The following is a 23080-nucleotide window of genomic DNA, read 5'->3' on the forward strand; positions in this document are numbered from 1 at the left end:
CAGGCTGCCCCCGTGCCGCCAAGAAGGATCTTGCCTCAGGTGTGCAGACAGCTGCAGGTCGTACCTGACGTACATTCGGGATGTCGTACACCTTTGCCAAAAATTTGACGCCAAGATGACAGAAGCCGGTAAAGTCGCGCGTGTACTGCAAAGCATCGCGCACGATACGTTTAACGTTATCGCTCTTAATGACTCTTCGACAGTCAACGTGATTATGGTTGAATACCGAGGCTTCGAAGATGCAAAAAGCCAGAAAATCTCCCAGAGCTTCGCCCGGGTTCCGCACACGACATCGACATCAACTTGCGAGGACGTCCGTATTGCGACTCAGCCTTCAACGTCAGAGGCTTTCGCCCGAATTATTCCACGCAAAATCCAAGCCGCGTCACCCGCTCATTTCATGCGAGGGAAACTCAGTGGTCCCCAACTGACCGTATCGCATATAGAATCCGTTGTTCGTCAAGAACCGGGAAACTTGGTCATTCATACGATCTGTTCTGTGGACCGTCCTGAGATTTATCATTCGGCCACCTTCAACTCTATCCATCGCCGTTGTCCTATTGCCAGTTATCGGTATCCGAGTGCGTGGAGCATGCTTAACCACAAGCAAATTTGTTCAGATGGGGACATGTCGGAAACATTTCAAGGCATTGTCAAAGTCCTTGAACCGCGGCTTCTCGAAGAAGCTTCTCCAGCTTCCGCTAACCACCCCGAAGCCAGAACCAGATGCCAACCCTAGTTGAACCAGAAACATCTCCCGAGAACACTACGATCGCCGCCCAGTACAGCCACTCGCCCTCGCCACGACGCCGGCCTTCTCGTTCACCTTCCCCACGCCAATCCTCTTCCCCGTCCTAATCCCGACATTTTCCTTCGGGAAACTTATGGATGCAGCTCCTAGGGGTGACGCTGCTATTACGATCTGCCGTCCACTTTCTCTGTTTACGCTACGTACCAATCAGAACATGATCGACGTTGAAGTGTATGCTCTAGCTGTTATAGCTTTCATGGACACCGACGCCCATATTTCTGTGGTGAGCTCTCACCTCCGTTAGCAGTTGAAGAAAGTTATGACCCCTGTCCCATCACTTGCTGTACGCATGGCCGACGGTGGTACGTCTCACTTGGTGTACCGCATGTGTCAGTTCTGCCGGCCGCCAAACTTCTGTTTTGTTCACCGTGTTCGCCCACTGTTCTAATGATGTCATCCTGGGTGTTGACTTTTTAACCACACACTCCACCCTCATCGATTGTTCCTGTGGCACTGTACGGCTTGACTTATGAATTGCAATTGGTCCGCTCTGAAAGCTTCAGAGGCTGCTCTGTTATGCCTAGCATGTCCGTTTGCCTCCGCAAGCCGTGACTTTTGTCTCTGTTATGCCGTCTCCCCCAGCACCTCACTGGGACTATGTGCTTGCTCACTCCCATCACTGCAGCTCTGTTCACGCACAGTGTTGGTTTTCCATGCACTCTTGTAACTCTACGTGGCAATCTTGCTTGCCTCCCTGTGCTGAATTTCGGGCTGTGCTCACACTTCCACCAACATGGCATTATTTTTATCGCTAGACTAACGCCCTTCTCCGACTACGTCATCTCGGCCTTGTCTGCACCTCATATTGCTCGCTCACACACCACAGAGATCCCGTCTTCACCTGTCCTGTCTCCTACCGGCCTGAAGAAAGTGATCGCTTCAAGACCTTTAGCCCTAACAAGCCGACAATATCCTTTGCCTCCTCTCCTCTTATCGGGATGTCCTTGAACTTTGTGACTGTCTTCTGGATCATACCTGCGCTGTCAAGCGCCGCATAAGCACTGGGGATGCCCATCCGATTCACCAACGGCCATAGCGGGTATCTTCAGCTGAGCGCCAGATAATTAAAGAGGAGGTCGACAAGATGCGCGCCAAAACTATAATCGAGCCGTCCTGCAGCCCTGGGGCGTCTCCTGTGATTCTTGTTGAAAAAAAGACGAAAGATGCACAATTTAAGTGGACTATCTTCAACTTTACAAGATCCCCAAAATATATGTGTATCCGCTCCTACGGAGAGACAATGCCCTGGGTTGCCTCCTCGGCGCCAATATTTTTCTTCAATTGACCTATGGTGACGATACTGGCAAATCGCCGTCGATGACATGGACCATGAGAAGACCGCTTTTGTCACCCCTGACAGCCTTTAGCAGTTTAAAGTCATGCCCTTCGCTTATGCCACACCTCGATCACTTTCGAACGCATGATGGACCCCTCCCACACGGTTTTGAATGGCCCAATTCTCTGCGTAATCTTGATGATATCATTGAATTTTCACCAATATTTGAAACGCATCTCGACCGACCTTCTTCTATCCTGTCGGTGTTTCGCGGCTCCGGCCTGCAACGTAATTCATCAAAGTGCCATTTCCGACGTCAGAAGTTGTAATGCTTGGTCATCTCGTCGACTGGACCGTTGTTCACCCCGACACTGAAAAAGTTCACGCCGATCAGAAGCTCCCAGTTGCGACTTGCACAAAGTAAGTTGATACCTTTCTGGGACTGTGCTCCTACTTCCGTCGCTTTGCCAAGAATTTCGCAGAAATCGCACGTCCTCTCATAGACTTACTGAAGCAAGGCGTCTCTTGTTTTTGGAGTGCTGCACAGGCTACCGCCTTCTCCACTCTCATCAAGTCGCTCACTACATCACCTGTCCTGGCTCATTTCGACGGATGCAATCCAGCAAAACTACACCCAAATTCCAGCGGCTGCAGAATCGGGATTGTTTTCATCCAGCATAAGAATGGGCATACCTGTGTTACCGCCTTGGACAGCTGTCTCCTTTCTCCATGCGAACAGAACTACTCCACTGCGCAACGGGAGTGTTTCGCTCTCGTTTGGGCAGTGGGCAAATTCCGGCCCTAGTAAAATGGCGGGCATTTCACCGTCATTATCGATCAGCGCGTATTCTGCTGGCTTTCTTCCCTTAATCAACAAACTTGGCGTCCTTGTAGGCGGGCACTGCGACTTCAAGAATACATATACTCTGTTCTTCTGGCCGATTGCACCGGCACACCCACTGCTTGTCTTGCATTCCCGCTGCCGAATATAGGTGCACTGAGTACGCCCGCGATATCATTTCCAAAGCTGACGAGGCGCGAGACTGCTCGCCATCGCCTTACGATGTCACAACACCACCAGAGGCATGGCTATGGCTCCCGTCATCGCGACGTTATCTGCACCCCAAGTGCCCTTGCGCTTCTGTGGACTGCGACTTGGCGTGTTAGACCCTCTGAAAATTCTTGTTCCCGGTACTCCGAACCCTACCGTGTCTTAAAACGTGTAACAGACGTCACTTGCGAGATTAGTCCACTCGAGTCTTCCTCTCTGTCCATTTCGCCGCCTATAGGCATTGTTCACTTATCCCGTATTAAACTCTACCGCTCCCCTGTACCATAGCAAGCACCGTTACGGGGCTTCAGCTGCCGGGGGTCATGTCACGGTAATATTCCTGTAGAGGAGCGTCTATGAAGAAGACTCTTTTGAGATGACGCGCCAATTCGACAATGTGGTTCAGTGCTAGTTTTCCTTGTAAATATTATTTCAATACGTGTGCATGTTGCGTCTGCCTCCAGGTAACAATATTTTCCCTTCTTAGGACACCGCTTTCCATGATGTACACTCCAGCAAGCTAAAAGCGGAATAATTTAAGATATTGTCGTGGTATAGTGGAAACACATGTGTGTACCCTTTTGTGTACATGCCTGTTACTTTTTTTTTCATGCACTTACTGTTTTACTTCGTTTTCACTTCATACATTCCAATTGGTTTAATACTGCATGAAACAAACTAGAAACGTTGTCAGTTCATCAAAAACCATTGCAATCCTGGCTTTAGCTCTTCACTAAAAATAGAAGCCGACAACCCTACTCAAGGTACTAGCATACTAACAGGGTCCTGAACCAAAGAGTAGTACCGGGATGTCTCCTTTATAAGAACAGTGGTGGTACGTGCAAGGATATAAGTCGACGCTTCAAGAACACTTACTAATCGGTATTGCAATGCTGAGTCGTTCGACGCTGTTCAGGTATTTCTTATCAGTGGTATGAAAATAGACGGCTGTTCTGAAGTGAGAATGGCAAAAGGAGAAAAAAAAAGAAGTAGTCGCCGAAAAATGTAATTTCATAAAGATCATGAAAACGGCCCTGTCCTCGTCATCTATTCAGTAGGGGGCGACTGCGGCATTTCTGCTTTTAAATCAATAGGCACTTCCAAATAACTTGCGAGATTGTGACTAACAATTCAACGCAGAATAAAGTGGTCTGACCAAATTGGATTTCCCCATATTATAGTTGAAGTTCTGGTAAATGGACAATGTTGTAAATGTAATTTTCGCTGTAGCACGTGGAAGCTTCTCGTTGGGGTACAGCACATGATTTGTGACTGCTGTAGCTACGAGGCAGAATCCTATAATCTTACCCCGCTAATTCTAGCGTTTGCACCGCGGTCGTCGCTGGAAATTGAAATGGTTTAGCGACGTTGAATGTCACTCAGAAGGCGCCGGCTGCACTTGCAGAGCTATATGAATTCGTAAACGTTCGTGTATTGGCGATAGGTATTCGTTGACTTAAACGAGCCCCCAATTAGACCAAATGCCCTCTAATTATACGTTTCAATCCATAAATCTATGCTAATCTATATACCCATGTATACTACATTTCCCAAATTGTTTGCCTTCAATACAGCTCCCACTGACTTGGACGTAAATACCTGCTTTCCAGCTAACCTGATCACCGGTCGCAAATTGCACTTTTTCGTTTTTCCATGAGAATCATTGTATCAAGGAGTTAAACTTCGTCAAGAACCTTTATGTCATTGCTTATTAATAATCATCATCACCATAATCGTCATCATTAACCTATTTTAGGTCCGCTGCAGGACGAAGGCTTCTCCTTGAGATCTCCCTGTCCTGCGCTAACCGATTCCAAATAGAACCCGCGGATTTCCTAATTTCATCGCACCGCCTAATCTTCTGGCGTCCTCTACTGCGCTTCCCTTCTCTTGGTATCTATCCTGTAACCCTAATGGTTTAACGGTTATCTAGCCTGCACATTACATGACCCGCCCATCGCCGTTTTTTTCTTAATGTCAATTAGAATATCATATATACCCGTTTGCTCTCTCATTCAAACCGCTTTCTTCCTGTCTCTCAAGGCTATGCCTAGCATTCTCTGTTCCACTGCTCTTTGTGCGGTCCTTACCTTGTTCTTAAGCTTCTCTGTCAGTCTCCAAGTCTTTGCCCCATATGTCAGCACAGCTAAAATGCTGATTTCACGCCTTCCTCTTCAGTGATAATGGTAAGCTTTCAGTCAGCAACAGACAATGTCTGCCGTATGCGATCTAATTCATTGTTATTACTCTATAAATTTCTTTCTCATGATCAGGTTTCCCTGTGATTAATTATTGACCTAAGTGAACGTCCTCCTTTACAGACTCTAGAGGCTGACCGGCGAACCTGAACTCTTCTTCTCTTGCCCGGTTATTTATCATTATCTTTGTCTTCTACATATTAATCTTCAACCTTACTCTTACACTCTCTCTGTTAAGGTCCTCAATCATTTGTTGTAACTCCGCTGCAGTGTTGCTGAATAGAACAATGTAATCGGAAACCGAAGGTTGCAGAGATATTCGGCGATGATCCTTCCTCCTAAGCTATCCTATTTGAATAGCGTCAATATTTCTTTCAAGCACACAGCGAATGCATTGGAGAGATTGTGTCTCCTTTCTTGATACGCATCTTGCAACTTTTTTGTGGCAAATAAAGTTAGCTGTTGAATATCTAGACATTTTTCAGGACATTTACGTAAGTGTTCTGTACTCCTTGATTGTGTAATGCCTCTGTGACTGCTGGTATCTCTACTGAATCAAATTTATTTTCGTAATCTATGAAAGTCATATATAGAGGCTGACTGTACTCTGTGGATTTCTCGATTATCTGATTGATGACATGAATGTGATCAAGAATCTGATCAAGAATCTGATCAAGAGACGACAATGTATGAAAGCCTCTAACCCTACAGCTAGAATACAAGTGGCAGAACTTTCGAAGGTAATCAACAAGCGTAAGACAGCTGACATAAGGAAGTATAATATGGATAGAATTGAACATGCTCTCAGGAACAGAGGAAGCCTTAAAGCAGTGAAGACGAAAGTAGGAATTGGCAAGAAACAGATGTATGCGTTAAGAGACAAAGCCGGCAATATCACTACTAGTATAGATGAGATAGTTCAAGTGGCTGAGGAGTTCTATAGAGATTTATACAGTACCAGTGGCACCCATAACGATAATGGAAGAGAGACTAGTCTAGAGGAAATCGAAATCCCACAGGTAACGCCAGAAGAAGTAAAGAAAGCCTTGGAAGCAATCCAAAGGGTGATTGTAGCTGGGGAGGATCAGGTAACAGCAGATTTGTTGAAGGATGGGGGGCAGATTGTTCTAGGAAAACTGGCCACCCTGTATACGCAATGACTCATGACCTCGAGCGCACCGGAATCATGGAAGAACGCTAACATAATCCTAATCCATAAGAAAGGAGACGCCAAAGACTTGAAATTTATAGACTGATCAGTTGACACTTCTTGCCTACAAAGTATTTACTAAGGTAATTGCAAATAGAATCCAGAACACCTTAGACTTCTGTCAAGCAAAGGACCAGGCAGCATTCCGTAAAGGCTACTCAACAATAGACCATATTCACATTATCAGTCAGGTGATAGAGAAATGCGCCGAATATAACCAACCCTTATACATACCTTTCATTGATTACGAGAAAGCGTTGGTTCTGGCGAAACCTCAGCAGTCATGGAGGCATTACGGAATCAGGGTGTAGATGAGCCATATGTAAAAATATGGAAAGATATCTATAGCGGCTCCACAGCCACCGTAGTCCTCCATAAAGAGAGCAACACAATCCCAATAAAGAAAGGCGTCAAGCAGAGAGATACGTTCTCGCCAATGCTATTCACAGCGTGTTTACAGGAGGTATTCAGAAACCTGGATTGGGAAGAATTGGGGATAAAAGTTAATGGAGAATAGCTTAGTAGCTTGCGATTCGCTGATGATATTGCCTTGCTTAGTAATCCAGGGGACCAATTACAATGCATGCTCACTGACCTGCAGAGGGAAAGCAGAAGAGTGGGTCTAAAAATTAATCTGCAGAAAACTAAAGTAATGTTTAACAGTCTCGGAAGAGAACAGCAATTTACAATAGGTAGCAAGGCACTGGAAGTGGTAAGGGAATACATCTACTTAGGGCAGGTAGTGACGGCGGATCCCGATCATGAGACGGAAATAATCAGAAGAATATGAATGGGCTGGGGTGCCTTTGGCAGGCATTCTCAGATCATGAACAGCAGGTTGCCATTATCCCTCAAGAAAAAAGTGTATAATAGCTGTGTCTTACCAGTACTCACCTACGGGGCAGAAACCTGGAGGCTTTCGAAAAGGGTTCTACTTAAATTGAGGACGACGCAACGAGCTATGGAAAGAAGAATGATGGGTGTAACGTTACGGGATAAGAAAAGAGCAGATTGGGTGAGGGAACAAACGCGAGTTAATGAAATCTTAGTTGAAATCAAGAAAAAGAAATGGGCATGGGCAGGACATGTAATGAGGAGCGAAGATAACGATGGTCATTAAGGGTTACGGACTGGATTCCAAGGGAAGGGAAGTGTAGCAGGGGGCGGCAGAAAACTAGGTGGACGGATGAGATTAAAAAATTTGCAGGGACGACATGGCCACAATTAGTACATGACCGGGGTTGTTGGAGAAGTATGGGAGAGGCCTTTGCCCTGCAGTGGGCGTAACCAGGCTGATGATGATGATGTGATCCATTGTGGAGTATTCCTTCCTGAAACTGTCTGTTGTATTGGTTGACCAAAATCCAGTGGTGCCTTTATTCTATTGGAGATTATCTTGGGGAATATTTTATATAATACTGGGAGTAAGCTAATGGGTCTAGAATTTGTCAATTCTTTGACGTCTCCCTTTTTGTGGACTACTATATTGTTTGCATTATTTAGGGTTTCGGGGACTCTTGCAGTCGATAGACAGTTCGTATAGTGTGCCGCCAGTTTTCAAAGCATTATGCCTCCCCTATCTTTGATTCAACGGAATGTTAGTCCATCTTCTCTTGCTGCTCTTCCCCACTTCATGTCTTTTAAGGCCCTTCTGAAGTCATCGCTAGTTATAGAAGGAGTTTCTGTATCATGTACATTACTGTTCCGAATAGAGTTACCTTGAGAACTCTTGGTATTGTACAGGTTAGTATAGCGTTATTCTGCCGATTTTACTATACCGTCCATATTGCCGATGATATTGACACAAGGCAGAAACATATTTAAACAACGCGCGCAGGTTCATGCACCCCTCAAGAGGACAACGGCGTATTGGAGAAAAAGAAGACGAAATGATGGCACGTGTTTTCGCCGCACGCACTTGCATCGTAGATGGCCGTTGTCAGCGTCTACAAGAAGAAGAAGAGGTGAAGCGACGCTCGAGAGAGAAGAAGAAGGCATTCTTGATCTCCTCTTCAGAACGCGGCAGTCCTTTTTATTTACCCCCAGGGCACAAGTTAGCCCACAATAAATAGTTGTGTCTGGACTCCCTTAATTGTTCGTTACAATTCTGGTGGAGGTGCGGGGTAATGATTTCGAGCCCAATTCGAGTTGGAGAAAGCAGCCCGGAACCACGGCATCTCAGACCCAACGAGTTCACGCCTGTCCACCAGCGCACGAGCCGTCGCCTACGTGGTGAGCCGCCTGAGTTTCCTCTTTTGCCGGAGCAAACTATAATAGCAGCAGCAGACAATCTTGAAATGACATCCCAGACAGCCTCAACCCGCATCGTCATCGATCAGCCGCGCACGCCGGAGCCTTTTCACGGCGCTACCTTCGAAGACGCCGAGGACTGGTTGGAAGGCTTTGAGCGCGTCGCTGACTACAATGGATGGGACGAAAACCGGAAGCTCCGCAACGTTTACTTCGCGTTGCAAGACTGTGCGCGAACGTGGTTTGAAAACCATGAAGCTGTCCTCCGGTCGTGGGATGACTTCCGACGGAAGCTGTTGGCCACGTATCCGAGCACAGACCACCGGGAAAAAGCTGAAGCCGCTTTGCAAGCAAGAAGCCAACGAAACAACGAAAGCGTTGCAATGTATATCGAAGATATGTCCGGCTTATTCCGCCGAGCCGATCCGAGCATGAGCGAGGACAAGAAGCTTCGGCACCTGATGCGCGGTGTGAAGCAGGAGCTTTTTGCCTGTTTGGTTCGGAGCCCTCCACGCACCGTCACCGAATTCCGCTCTGAGGCGACAACTATGGAAAGGACTCTTCAACAGCGTGCGAGACTCTACAACCGCGAGATGAACGTCGCCTCCATGGATATGATGTCGGCAATGTTCGGGAACAGCGTCGAGGTCTTACGAGAACTCATACGATCGGTGGTTCGAGAAGAGCTCCAGAGGCAACAGCTGAACAACGGCCCCACAGCGGTCTCTTCGTTAGCAGAAGTGGTTCGCGAAGAAGTGAGACACGCAGTCCGCGAACAGCACCCGCCAGCACAGCCGCAAGCGTCGTCACCGGTACGGCCGACGGTATCGTACGCCGAGGTACTCAGAGGATCTCCAGGACGTACTTTCATCGCGGCAACTGCGCATGTACCCGAACCTCGGTTCTTGCCGTCTCCGTCGAAGACGAGATTCCGGAAGGCCGACATATGGCGCACTCCTGATAGAATCCCACTGTGCTACCACTGCAGCGAAGCTGGTCATCTCTACAGGATGTGCGAATACCGCAGAGCGGGACTTCGGGGGTTTTCCGTAAATGCTCCTTGCCCAAGAAACGGTGAACGCCCTTTCGAGATCCAGGAGTATTTGTCAACGCGCCAAAGCCCGCAGACTTCACAGCAACATCAACCTCGGTCAACAGTGCCGCTGAGGTATCGATCACCGAGCCCGCGTCCATCCTCAAGCTCTCCAAGGCGACGCCCCCAAAGCCCACGTCGGGAAAACTAATACCGGCGACCTGTGGAGGTGAGGCCGCTGTCGACGCAAGAACAGAGCCTCCAGCGCTGAACGACGGACGCGAGAGCAGTTGCGGAAAATGTGACGTTGCTTCAAATTTATGTGTGTTTATAGACGGCTGCGAAATTACTGCTTTAGTAGACACAGGCGCAGACCATTCCGTTATGAGTAAAGTGCTTGCCAGAAGACTGAAAAAAGTGCTGACTCCTTGGAGAGGACCGCAAATTCGAACCGCCGGAGGACACCTTATCAACCCGGTGGGCAGGTGCACTTCTAGAATCGGAATACGCGGCTTTACATACGTCGCCAGTTTCATTGTCCTGTCAGAATGTTCAAGGGATTTAATTATTGGAACGGACTTTTTGCAGGCGAATGGTGCAGTTATCAACTTGCAGGAATCCTGTGTGTCGTTCTCCACGAAGCACGCCATCGCGACATTCGAGTGTGAAGAACAATTTGATGCTCTTCAGATTATAGACGACGACGTCACGATACCCCCAAGATCCAGCATAGCTGTCGCCGTAAGAAGCACCGTATTCAGCGACTATGAAGGAATAGCAGACAGTAACACTGGGCTCTTACTCGAAAAAGGGATCTGTATGGCAAGGGGTCTGGTTCAGCTGCGTGAAGGGTGCTCGAATGTCTTCCTGACTAATTTTGGAAATGAAGTCCAGCATGTTGCGAAGGGAACTGTCATTGCCCGCCTTAATGCTTATGAACAGATTACGGATTTGAGCCCTTCCGATGCTGCACTACTGGATTCTGACAACGTAGACTCCATACTCGCATCTGTGAACATCGAAGCAGCACTATCACCGAGCTAGAAGCAGCAAATAGAGAACCTTGTACGAGAATTCGCCTCGTGTTTCTCAACGACATCGAAAGTCCAGAGAACATCCATCGCCAAACACCATATCATTGTCGACGAAGCTGTGAGGCCTATTTGCCAGCATCCCTACCGAGTGTCACTGAAGGAGAGAGAGAGATCATCAACAAACAAGTCGAAGAAATGCTTAGAGACGACGTAATTCAACCATCGACCAGCCCGTGGGCTTCGCCTGTGGTGTTGGTAAAGAAAAAGGATCAGACCTTGCGCTTCTGCGTTGATTATCGGGAGCTAAACGTCGTCACAAAGCGGGATATCTATCCCCTTCCGAGGATCGATGACACCTTCGATAGACTACGTGATGCGAAATTCTTTTCCTCTCTCGACCTCAAAAGCGGATACTGGCAAATAAAAGTGGACGAACGAGATCGTGAGAAGACAGCATTCGTCACACCTGATGGACTATACGAATTCAAGGTACTTCCGTTCGGCCTCTGTTCCGCACCTGCCACCTTTCAGCGGATGATGGACACTGTGCTCTCCGGGTTAAAGTGGCAGTCCTGTCTGGTTTATCTTGACGACGTCGTGATTTTTTCTACCACCTTTGCTCAGCATGTGGAATGACTAAGGACTGTGCTCAAAACTATTAGCTCAGCAGGGCTGACGATAAAGCCACAATAATGTCACTTCGGCTTCCATGAGCTCCTTTTCCTCGGCCATGTGATTAGCTCCGAAGGCATCCGTCCTGACCCTGAGAAGACCGCAGCAGTAGAAAAGTTTCCTAGACCAACTGATAAAAAGGCCGTTAGGCGATTCCTAGGACTTTGTGCCTACTACAGGCGTTTCGTCAAAAATTTTTCAAAGATTGCCGAGCCATTAACGCGATTAACGAAAGAAGATATGCCTTTCGTCTGGCAAAGTGAACAAGAAGATGCATTCAATGAGCTACGACGGCGACTTCAAAACCACCCGGTCCTTGCGCACTTTGATGAGGAAGCGGAAACAGACATCCACACAGACGCCAGCAATTTAGGACTCGGTGCCGTCCTCGTTCAATGGCAAAACGGAGAGGAAAGAGTGATTGCATACGCCAGCCGCACTCTTTCGAGGGCTGAAATCAACTATTCAGCCACCGAAAAAGAATGGCTCGCAGTAATATGGGCCATAGGAAAATTCTGGCCATACTTATACGGTAGACCGTTCCGAGCAAGCAATTTTATCTTATCTCTTGAGTTGGACACATTGATTATTTTTCGTTTCTTCATTACATTCTTTGTTACTTGCGAGAGCTTGCCTTTTGGTTGCCTTGGTGCCTTCAATGGTTGACTTGGTGCCTCCCACTTCAATTGCTGCTTCTAAAGTAAGCCTAGCTACAGTTTCATTCATTAGCTATATATCATCCCTCTGTTCTAAGGCTACGTATTCATTTGCAAGAACCATCCTGAATTTATCTGCTTTTACCCTTAGGGCCTTTAGGTTGACCTATTTCTTCTTGACCAAGCATACTCTTTCTCTCTTCAAATTCGGGTTAATTCTAGCCTTCACTAACCTATGATCACTGCACTTTACCCTACCTACCACTTGTACATCATTCACTATGCTGGAATCAGCAGAAACTATGAAACTAATTTAATGTCTTGTGTTATCATTAGAGCTTTTCCAAGTCCGCTTTCTTGTGCTACGCTTCTTGAAAAAGGTGTTCATTATTCTCAGCTTATACTTTTCTACGAATTCTACCAACATCTCTCCTGTAGCATTAATAGAATCGACGCCGTAGTTGACAATTAGTTGTCTCATCTGGGATAGATATTGCACACCAGATAAAAAGCAGCCGGAAACAAAAAGGAATGAACTGTGAAAATGCATAGCGCTTTTTCTGAGAAGTGTCCATATCGATGCATCAAAATTTGAAAAAGCAGACAAATGGGAGAAAATCAACATGCTAGAGAGAACTGGCAGTAGGTCTGAAATCTAAAAGATAGTTACTTGATTCGTGCCTCGATGACGGAGAATAACAGTTGTACTTGGGAAGAAAAAAAAAGAAAAGAACAGTGCTCTGTTTTTTCTTTTATTGCGAAGGGAAGCCGAGTCTTACGTTGCCGGCATTCTGCCATTTATTGGCTGCGACGTATAAAAGAACAAAAGATGTTTCATGGAAACCAGCAAGGCATGCTTCTAGTTTTCCATCCGAGCCTGCAGAACTCTAGAATTCCTTTGTGCTTCTCCTAAGGTAAAACATATAGGAGTAGAAAGACAGAAATATTGCTGGAAGGCACGATAAGCAACGCAGAATAATGGTATGTTCGGGTGAAAGAAACAGGAATGACTTCACGCACTGGTCATTATTACTACACGATACTGTAGTTGCGCGACACAATGGCACTCCTATCTTGTGAGCTAGATGTCCGTATGAAACTTGATTGCATCTGATTTTTCTTTGATGAGACAAACCTTTTGCTCCAGTCGGCATTTTTGTTTATGCATAACGCGTCAAATGAGTCTAAAATGCAATGAAAGGTTCATTTTACCCGTTCAATACACTGAAACAACAAAGGCTACTGCACCCTTCGTGGACATGTGGTGGAATGTGCCTCTGACTTGCAAGGACGTTGGTTCGAAACAACGCTTACTGCTGGTTTCTCTAATGTGCACAGGATGTTTCTTTCTATCATTCAACATTTATGAACAGTTTAATTTGTACATACGGTGCCGATGGTGACATCGGCACCATATATACTTATCTGTAAGTGGACTCATCTATTTACATCAGGGGACGTATTCTGTAGGAGTTCACTTAGTGAACTGCGCATTTCGGCTGCTGCTGATTGGCCGGGGCCGCTCGTATCCTCCTGGCTCGTACAGCTGCATCCAATTAGCAGCGACCGAAACGAACAGTCGACTAGGTGGACTCTTATGGAATACCCCCCCACCCCTCAGATGTAAAATCCGACATCTTGGGCAAGATGTCACATCACGTTGTAAGCTCAAACTGCTATTAGGCTCGTCAAAAACTGGTGAATTTCCTAGACAGACACCACATTCCTGATGTAATGTCATTGGTAGCACATACGATAGGACCAACATTCCTTGTTTGCAATTACAATTTCAAATATTTTTTTCATGTAAACTATTGGGTGCTGCGCAAAAAATGCAATGCTCTCTTCTACTCTTCAGTCAATATCTCGCCGTCTTTGCTCATAAAGTATGTACACCCTGTGTGCGGCAAGTGAGGGAACAGTTCTTACGGCTCACCGGCACCGCCCCGCCATGGTCCTCATTTCGATAGGCCACGTTCGGACTTCTCTGAATCGCCACTCGCGAAACTGCGCTGGCCGCGGGTCTGGCTCGCCGCACCAAGGCATGTATTTAACAAGAGCAAAGCTTTTGCGTTTGATTGACTTAATTTTCAATTTTCTGCTACAGTGGCTACTTCGCGTGGATTATTCTTTCATTATTTTAAAAAAAGTTTGTTCGTGTTATTCCTTTATGTGTTTTCCTTGTTTATAGTGCATCGTTTTGACTCGCCATACATAATCTCTGCTGTATTTTAGGGATGATGAGGCAGGTTTGAGTGTCGTCATAAGATGTTTATACCGCCGATTCCTATTTTTTATTATGTTTTAGTTACATTACGTCTTTTTTTGGACCGATGCCTCGTCTAGCAATATGCTATAACCCCAATATTGCCTAGCGTATCTTTTTCATCCACCAGCACGACGTGACACTGAGAGTAAGCAGCGTGATAGTCAACGTCTAATGTCTCTTACTGTACAAGAAACTGCACCAATCAACGACAAATGCAGCTACATATATTTTTCTAACTGTATAAAGGAAAACAGAGCAACGTATAAAATGGCTCCTATATACTTACAATTTGTAGCTTTACACCCACAAAAACGAAGCATTAAGCAAGATCATACAACGCCGAACATTATTGAACGGAGCCAAGTGACCCGCTACTCGTGACGTCACGTTCACCATCCAGTCATATCGTAATAAGAAGTGCTTAACGGAATCAAGCACAGACAGCATTTCTGATCCAATTATTCGGAGAAGTGGTGAGTGACTCAGCTATTTTCCAGAGTTTTCAGCACAATGGGCTAGCAAAGGATAATGGTAAAAGAAAGAAAAAAAAAGCCTGCATGAATAGCGCGGTTAGCGTCACTTTCGTATATCGTTAGGCTGAACGATGTTTCATTGATTGCGCATTTGTTAGTGCGCTACTGCGTAAGAGCGAATGGGAGCTGTTTAAGCTAATACTGCTCGATGCTGCAAACAGACTATTAATGTCGCAGTGCTGACAGATAACAGTCGCACACTGTTGGAATGCCTACATACAGTTTTGGAGTCTGAATTAAATTTTTGTTACTTGTGACAGCCATGTAAAGCAATATTTTACCACATTATTACAAGCGTTACAACTCTTCATCGACCAGAAGTGTATCGATCCGGAGACAAAAATACTAGCTTGCGGAGTCAATTCAAATCCCACGCTAGAGTTAACCACCAATGCATGGATTGTAGAGTCGCAAGTTTGTAACGAAGTATTCATTATATCAACGTCATAATATAACGCCGTAATATCCACGTACCATATATGGATGGATAGAACAATGTGTAGCGATTATACTTTCTTTTAAATTTTACTTTCAGCCTTCTTGCATAAACAATTGTAAGTTTGGTTATATTTTGATTCCTTATATTCTTTCGTGTTAAACAAGAAAAATTTTGAGTTACTTAAAAGGGGCTTGCCAGGAATAGTCTGGCCACCAAAAGAACTGGTTTGCCTTTGACTAAGAAACGATAATTGGGGGTGTAAGCGCATCACGAATGAATTCATGTTTGGTATAACAAAACGGGGACCTAAAATTCCGATAAGTAGAAAATGTGGAAAAACAACTGATGCCTGAGCAAAACTAAACAAAAAGAATACGAATGTTGCAAATAACTTTTATTTTTAGTTACGTGAAGGAGGTGACACCCCTTCGTTGGAAAATATTTATAGGTCCATGAGCCACGTAATGCTGCATCTGTGCGCATTTAGTGGGATGCTGCACAGTCGTACAGTCATGAGTGTTTCACACCTTCAGCATTCTTAAATTACCTTCTTCGTGTTCTTCTCGAAGTAAATATGCAACAAAAACAAACAGACGACAAGACCACAATGGCGCGACCACAACAGTATGACAAGAATCAGACTACGGCTGCGAAGATCATGGCGTGGATGGCGCGACGATGACTGTAAGATGACGATGGCGTGATATTCATGGCGTGATATTGATGCCGTGATGACGGCGGCACACACGCAGTGGCACATGCCCAGCAGCATATACCTTCGCGAACTGCAGGCTGCGCTGTCTGGGAGCAGCCGCCACTGCAGACGGCGCGAAGGGCTCAAGACTGAGCAAAGACCAATGAATACACAACGCTATGAAAAAATATCGAATGATTTGTGAGAATGCACAGCGCTCATTTACCACCTAAAGAAGAGCTAGAAGTAAATGGATAAAAAAGCCACCCATTTCACTGCTGACGTAGGCAATTCTTAAGACTATAACTGTGTGTATGCCTACTGGGAAGAGCATTGATGTCCCGTTTAAAGAGTAAGGCAGCTTTGTAGGCTCATTGTACAACACTCTGTCGTTGCTCGCTCTTTCTAACGAAGTTATTTGTACGTGTAGAAAGCCATGGCTGGTTTCGTGAATGTTAGCATTAAGCGTGATCTCTGGAATAAACATCTGAGCAAATAATAGGAAATAGAAGGTACTTTGGCAAGTGAACTGGCACTAACTGAAGCAAGGACTTGATGACGCTGCCTGACGAGAGTGATCAGTGATAAAAAAAAAGCCGATGACACTACTTAGAATCAAAAGGAAATGACATTGTGCGGTCCCCAAGGCGGAAGCGTTATCTGCCACCATGTACTTTATTTCTCTTGTGTGAGGGACGGCCTCTTCGTAGTAGCAGACAAAAAAAAAACAGTGACGCTCCAGCGTGAATTACTCGGCCCTGCATTTATCACGAGAATTCTGTGGGTGTACAATCAAACTCCGCAAACGTCAGCGCGATCGCTGTGATTTGCACAGTCATATGTTCTTTGTGCCTTGCTACTGCGTTACCAAAACGCGGACGCTGACTGTTTATCTCGCAATCCCGTGGATCCTCCTAAAACCTACGATGACGCGCGACATGTGTACTGTCGGTCTCCCCTTTAAGGCACTTCTGTGGTAAGCAGCGCCTTGATCCCATATTACGTGAGTTTATTTTGAAGCTGGATTCTGCAGTACCCGATCCATCCCTTTGGCTTTTCGTACTCAAAGATGGCACACTGTATCACCACAACGTCCACCCGGACGGACACGAAGTGCTCCTTGTGGTTCCTACGCACCTGCGCTTGAGCGTCCTCGGCCAGTTCCTTGACGCCCCGAATGCCGGTCATCTTGGAGTCACCTATGCCTCTTATGTCTCCTGCTGACCTTCTTCGGCACTTTGACGTCCCATGTTCTCCCTTCTTCCTAGCTGGTCTTGACCTCCTCGGTTGTTTCCCTGCCTCTACTGAGGCCAACAAATGTACTGCCGTTGCTACGGAGCACACCATCCGATACGCAATTACAGACGCTCTCCTTACCAGTTGTGCTATAGCCGTCGCTAATTTCCTGCCACGTGGCGCCATCTTATAGCTCCTCGTCAACTCCTCACCGACCGTGGCTGCTACTTTCTTTTCAGCGTTATCGATCACCTGCTTCGCTCCGGCAGTACAAAACACAAATTTACGACGGCTTACCACCCGCAAACCAATGGCTTGACTGTATGACGGAAGCAAACGCTAACTGATATGCTTTGTATGTATGTCTCTTCTGACCATTAAGGGTGGGACGCTGCCTTGCCCTTCGCTACACTTGCCTACAATTCCTCCCGTCACGATACTGCCGACTTGTCACCCTTTTCTCTTGTGCTTCGCGTCGACCCAACGTTACCTTTTGACACTATCATCCCCTCTGTCGATCGTTTGCGCACTGAGAACGCCATAGATGCCTTTTTCAAAGCTCCCGAGGCACGCCAGATTGCTCGCCATCCCCTTACGTTATCGCAAGACCACCAGAGGCACCACTGATTCCTGTCATCGCTACGTTATCTATACCTAGAGTGCCTTTGTGCTTCTGTGGACTCCGATTCGGCGTGTTGGATTGTGAAAAATTGTTTTCCCGGTACTGCGGACCCTACCGTGTCTTAAGAATTGTAACATACGTCACTTGCGAGATTAGGCCGCTCGAGTCTTCCTCTTCTTCCATTTCGCCGCCTACAGACATTCTTCACGTATGCCGCCTTAAATATTGCCGCTCCCCTATACTATAGGATGCACGCTCACGGTTCTACAGCAGCCCAAGGTCATGTTACGGTAATATTCCTTAAAAGGAGCATCGATGAAAAAGACGCTTTTGATCTGGCACGCGATTGCCACAATATGGTTGAGTTCTTGCTTTCCTTGTAAATATAGTGTCAATACGTGTACATCTTGTGTACAATATCCAGGTAACAATATTTTCTCTGCTTAAAGCGCCTCTGAATCGGTCCAGACAAATTTTGTATACGCGTAGGGCACAGCTAAAGTTAACCATTCGCACCACAATTTGTGTGAAACGTCTCATATTAAAAGAGCTACGGACGACCACAAGTTACCCTCCTCCATAGTCATGCAATATCTCCTCAACTCGTTCGCCGCGTTTTCGGGGCTAAGATTCGCCTTCACTGGCTCTGCGTCATGATGGCACGTCGTGTCGTCGACTTCCGGTTCTCAAGGGACGAGTGCGCGAAGCCTCTCCAAACTCTTCGCCAGCTGCTTGACAGTTGACCCCAAGCGAGAGCTATCGAAGCAGCGCGCGTTGCAATCATTCTGTCGCAGTGCCGAACGTGTCTGGTATTTCGGTAAGCACAAGCGAGCTGGGCTTTTCGACGGATGGCTGGAGGCATAAACTCAAGCTGATGAAGGAACTTCAGCGTCAACGTACGTGAGCTGCCTGATCGGTCTCCACGGGCCAGCCACGCGTTGGCGCAGAGCTTAACCAGCCAAACAGAGAACTAATATTGCTCTAGCCAAGTGTAAAACATTTTAAACATTAACAAAAACAACGTGTTAACGATTATATTCCTGCAAAAAGTTTACACCAGCAGCAAAGAAGCATACATTTTGTTACTGCTACAGTGTGTGGTTGAGCTCTGTGCCACCAGGTAGCTGCACCATGCAGACCATTCACAGTTGCGCTTCTGCTCATCCCGGGAGACCACACGGTCAAGCTGCCAGGCCCTGTCCCCGTGCGCTTGCGTTTACCTAATACCGGACTCGCGAAACGCTATTGCGTTTGTAATCTTTTGGTGTAAAGTGACGGCCGCAAACGCGCAAATCTTGGCGCTGATCGGGTAGCGGCAGTCCGATGCGCTGCAGCCAGTCCGCTCGTCTGCTGCCTTTCAGAGGGACACGATGTCGCAGCTTGACATAATGCCGATCGATAAGTTTGCAGTCCACAACGCAACAAAGTCGAATCATAGTGCTCGCGCAAGGACCAAGACCGACTCTGACCGTAGAGCTCTCGTCAAAATGGAGCATGTTGAAACACAAGTAGACGACGCTTGCTGTGTGCCGGAAATGCTCAAGTGTAGTGAGAAATTGCTCTTGTGCACTCTCTGTTACTTTATATTTATAGAAACGAATTCATTAACATTCCAACTATTACGAAGATTATTTGTTCACCATAAAGATGGACAAATTATCGATGACGCGCCCTGGGCAGCTAATCGGATAGCTCGCGCTACTGACGCCAAGTGGGTGATTTACGTCATATGAGTAGGGGCGGCTGAAAATTCCGCCGAGCAGTGTGCTGCGATCGGCAGCGATGTACAGTTTTAAAACCTTATAATAAATTACATTCTTTCCGCGGATCACTTAGATGGGTCAATTAATGATCAAGAGGACCTACTCTAACTTCTCAGTACGTTTGTACAAAATCGTCAAAATCGTTTCCGGGTCCCTTTAAGACACCGGTCTCCATGACGTACACTCCAGCAAGGTAAAAAGGCCTAATTTAAGATATTGTCGTGGTCTAGTCGGAACACATGTGTGCACACTTTTTGTGCAGACGGGTGTTACCTTTTTGTGATCACACACTTACTCTTTATTTGTTTTCAGTTGCTACATTATAATTTATTTTAAAACAGCATGAAATAAGCTGATAAGTTGTCAGGTGATCAATAACCGATGCTTTCCTCCCCTTAGCTCTTCACTAAAATATAGAAACCCACATTACAACTCAAACTGCTAGCACACTAACTGTGTCCTGAGCCAAAGACGAGTACCGGGAAATCTCCTTTATAAAAAGAGTGGAGGTAAGTGCAAGTATTAGTGAACGCTTCAAGGACACTCACTAATCGGCATTGCAATGCTGCGTTGTTCGATAGTGTTCAGGTATTTGTTATCAGTGGTACGCAAATAGACGGATGTTCTACAGATGTACGAAGAACAAAAGGAGAGAAAAGAACTAGCCGTTATTTTTATCACGAAGATGTCGTGATCGTGATGTTGTCGTGATCTATTCGTTACGGAGCAACTGTGCCATTGCAGGTGTTAAATCAGTAGACAGTTCCAAGTAATTTACGAGATTGTGACTCAAAATTCAACGCCGAGGGAAGCTGTATGAAAAAATTCGGTTTCCAGAATTAGAGTTGAAGTGGTAAATGGACAATGTTATAAAGCTAATGTTCGCTGTAGCCCTTGGAAGTTTCTGGTTGTGGTACGGCGCATGTTTTGTGACTGCTGTAGTTAGGAGCCAGATTTCTAGAAATCTGCCCCGCTAATTGTAATGTTAGTACAACGGTCCTCGTTTGCAATGAAAAGCTTTAGCCATGTTGAATGGCGCTCAGAGAATGTCTGCTGCACTTGCAGATCTATTTAGTATACTAAATGTCCGTGCGCTAAGCTTAAGCTGTACATTGATTGAAACATACACCCAATTAGACCGAATGGCCTCCAATAACACGTCTCAGCCAATAAACCTTTTTCCATCTATCTGCACGCATATGGTATATTTCGAAAATTGTTTGCCTTTAATACAGCTCTTACTGACTAAGACCCAAGAAACTGCTTTCCAGCTTATGTCATCACCGGTCGCAAATTACGCTATGTCGTTGTTCCATGAGAATCACTATTTCAAGGAGTCAAACTTCGGCAAGTACCTTTCTGTGATTGCTTAATACCAGAAACAAAATAACCAAGGAAGTGTCTCATCTGGGACAGATGTTGTGCATAAGACATGAGGCAGCCGGCCACAAAAAGGAGTAAACCGTGAAAATGCATAACGCTTTCTGCGGGAAACTGTAAATACGAAGGCATAAAAAAAAAAAAAAACATCGTATGCGGGAAACTCAACATACTTGAGAAAACTGGCACTACCTCTGAAATCTAAAAGGCAATTAATTTATTCGTGCCTGCGATGACGGAGAATAACAGGTAAACTAGTTAAAAAATACCAAAAAAGCAGTGCCTTCTATTTCGCTTCTTCTACTAAAAGGTACGGAGTCTTACGGCGCCGGCATTCTACCATTTATCGATCGTGATGCATAACAGGATAAAAGCAGAAGTTCCATGAAAGCCTGGAAGGCATGCTTCAAGTTTTTGCTCTGAGCATGGAGACCTCTACAATTTCTTTGTGGTACTACTAAGATAAAACATATAAGAGTAGAAAGACACAAATATGACAAGAAGGCACCATTTGCAGCAAAGAATTATGGTATGCTTGGGCGAAAAAAACAGGAATGCCTTTGTGCACCGATATTATTAGCACGCGATAATGTAGTTGCAGCGACACAACGCTACTCCTATCTTGAGAACTAGATGTCTGTGTGAAAGTTAACTGCATCTGATGTTGCTTTGCTGCGACAAATATTTTGCTCCAATCGGCACTTTTATTTATGCATGACACTTTAAATATGCGTAAAATGTAATGAAAAGCTCATTTTTTCCCTTCAATACACTGAAACAATAAAGGATTCCGCAGCCTTCATGGACATGTGTTCGAGCGCCCGCCTGACATGCAAGGACATTTGCTCGAAACAACACTGCTGCTGGTTTCGCTAATGTGCATACGATGTTGGCGTTCGATGTTCAACATTTATGAAAAACTTAATTTGTACATATGATGCCAAAGGCAGCAGACATCAGATGTAAAATCCGAAATCTGGTACAAGATGTAGCATCACGTTGTAAGCTCAAACAGCTATTCGCCTCGTCAAATAATGGTGCATTTCCTAGACAGACACCACATTCCTGATGTAACGTCGCAGATGGCCCATACGACAGGACCAAGATACCGTATTTGCAATTACAATTTCAATTACTTTTTTCATACAAACTTCAGCGAGCTGCGTCAAAATGCAGTCGTCTGTGCCGCTCTTCACAAACATCTCGCCATCTTCGCTCACTGATTACGTGCACTGTGTGTGCAGCAAGTGAGGGAACACTTCTCAGGGCTCGCAGGTACTAGCGCGCCATGGTTCTCATTTCGATAGGCCATGTTCTTACTTCTATGAATCGGATTTCACGAAACTGCGCTGATCACCACGGGTCTGGTTTAACGGGCCAAGGCATGCATTTTACAAGAGCGAAGGTATATGTCCTATACATTTGAAGGACTTACGCTTTATATTTTCTGCTACAGCCACTACCTTACGTGGATTTTTCTTTAATTTGTTCAAGTTATATTATTTTGTGTTGTCCTTGTTTATACTCGGTCGTTCTGACTCGCCGCACTTCATCTCTGCTTTTTTGTAGGGATGATGAAGACCTATTTAGCGGTCATCATAAGATGTTTTTTTTATCGTGGATTAGTAATTTTGTTTCCCATAAACGAAATAAAATTCAGTTAGATCATTATTTTATTTACATTACATCGACTTTTGGACAGAAGCCTCATTTAGCAATCAGTTTTTATATCAGTATTTCCCCGTGTATCTGTTTTATCCACAACTGTGACGGGGCACTGTGAATAAGCAGCATGATAGTCTGCGCCTAATCTCTTGCGCTGTACATAGCACTACACCAATCTATGACAAATGAAGCTACATATATTTTCGCACCTGTATCAAAGAAAACAGAACACAGTAGAAAATGGCTGGTATATACATAAAATTGGTCGCTTTTCATTAGCTAATAACG

This window comes from Dermacentor andersoni, chromosome 4 (assembly GCF_023375885.2).
Source record: "Dermacentor andersoni chromosome 4, qqDerAnde1_hic_scaffold, whole genome shotgun sequence".
Classification (NCBI taxonomy): Eukaryota; Metazoa; Arthropoda; class Arachnida; order Ixodida; family Ixodidae; genus Dermacentor; species Dermacentor andersoni.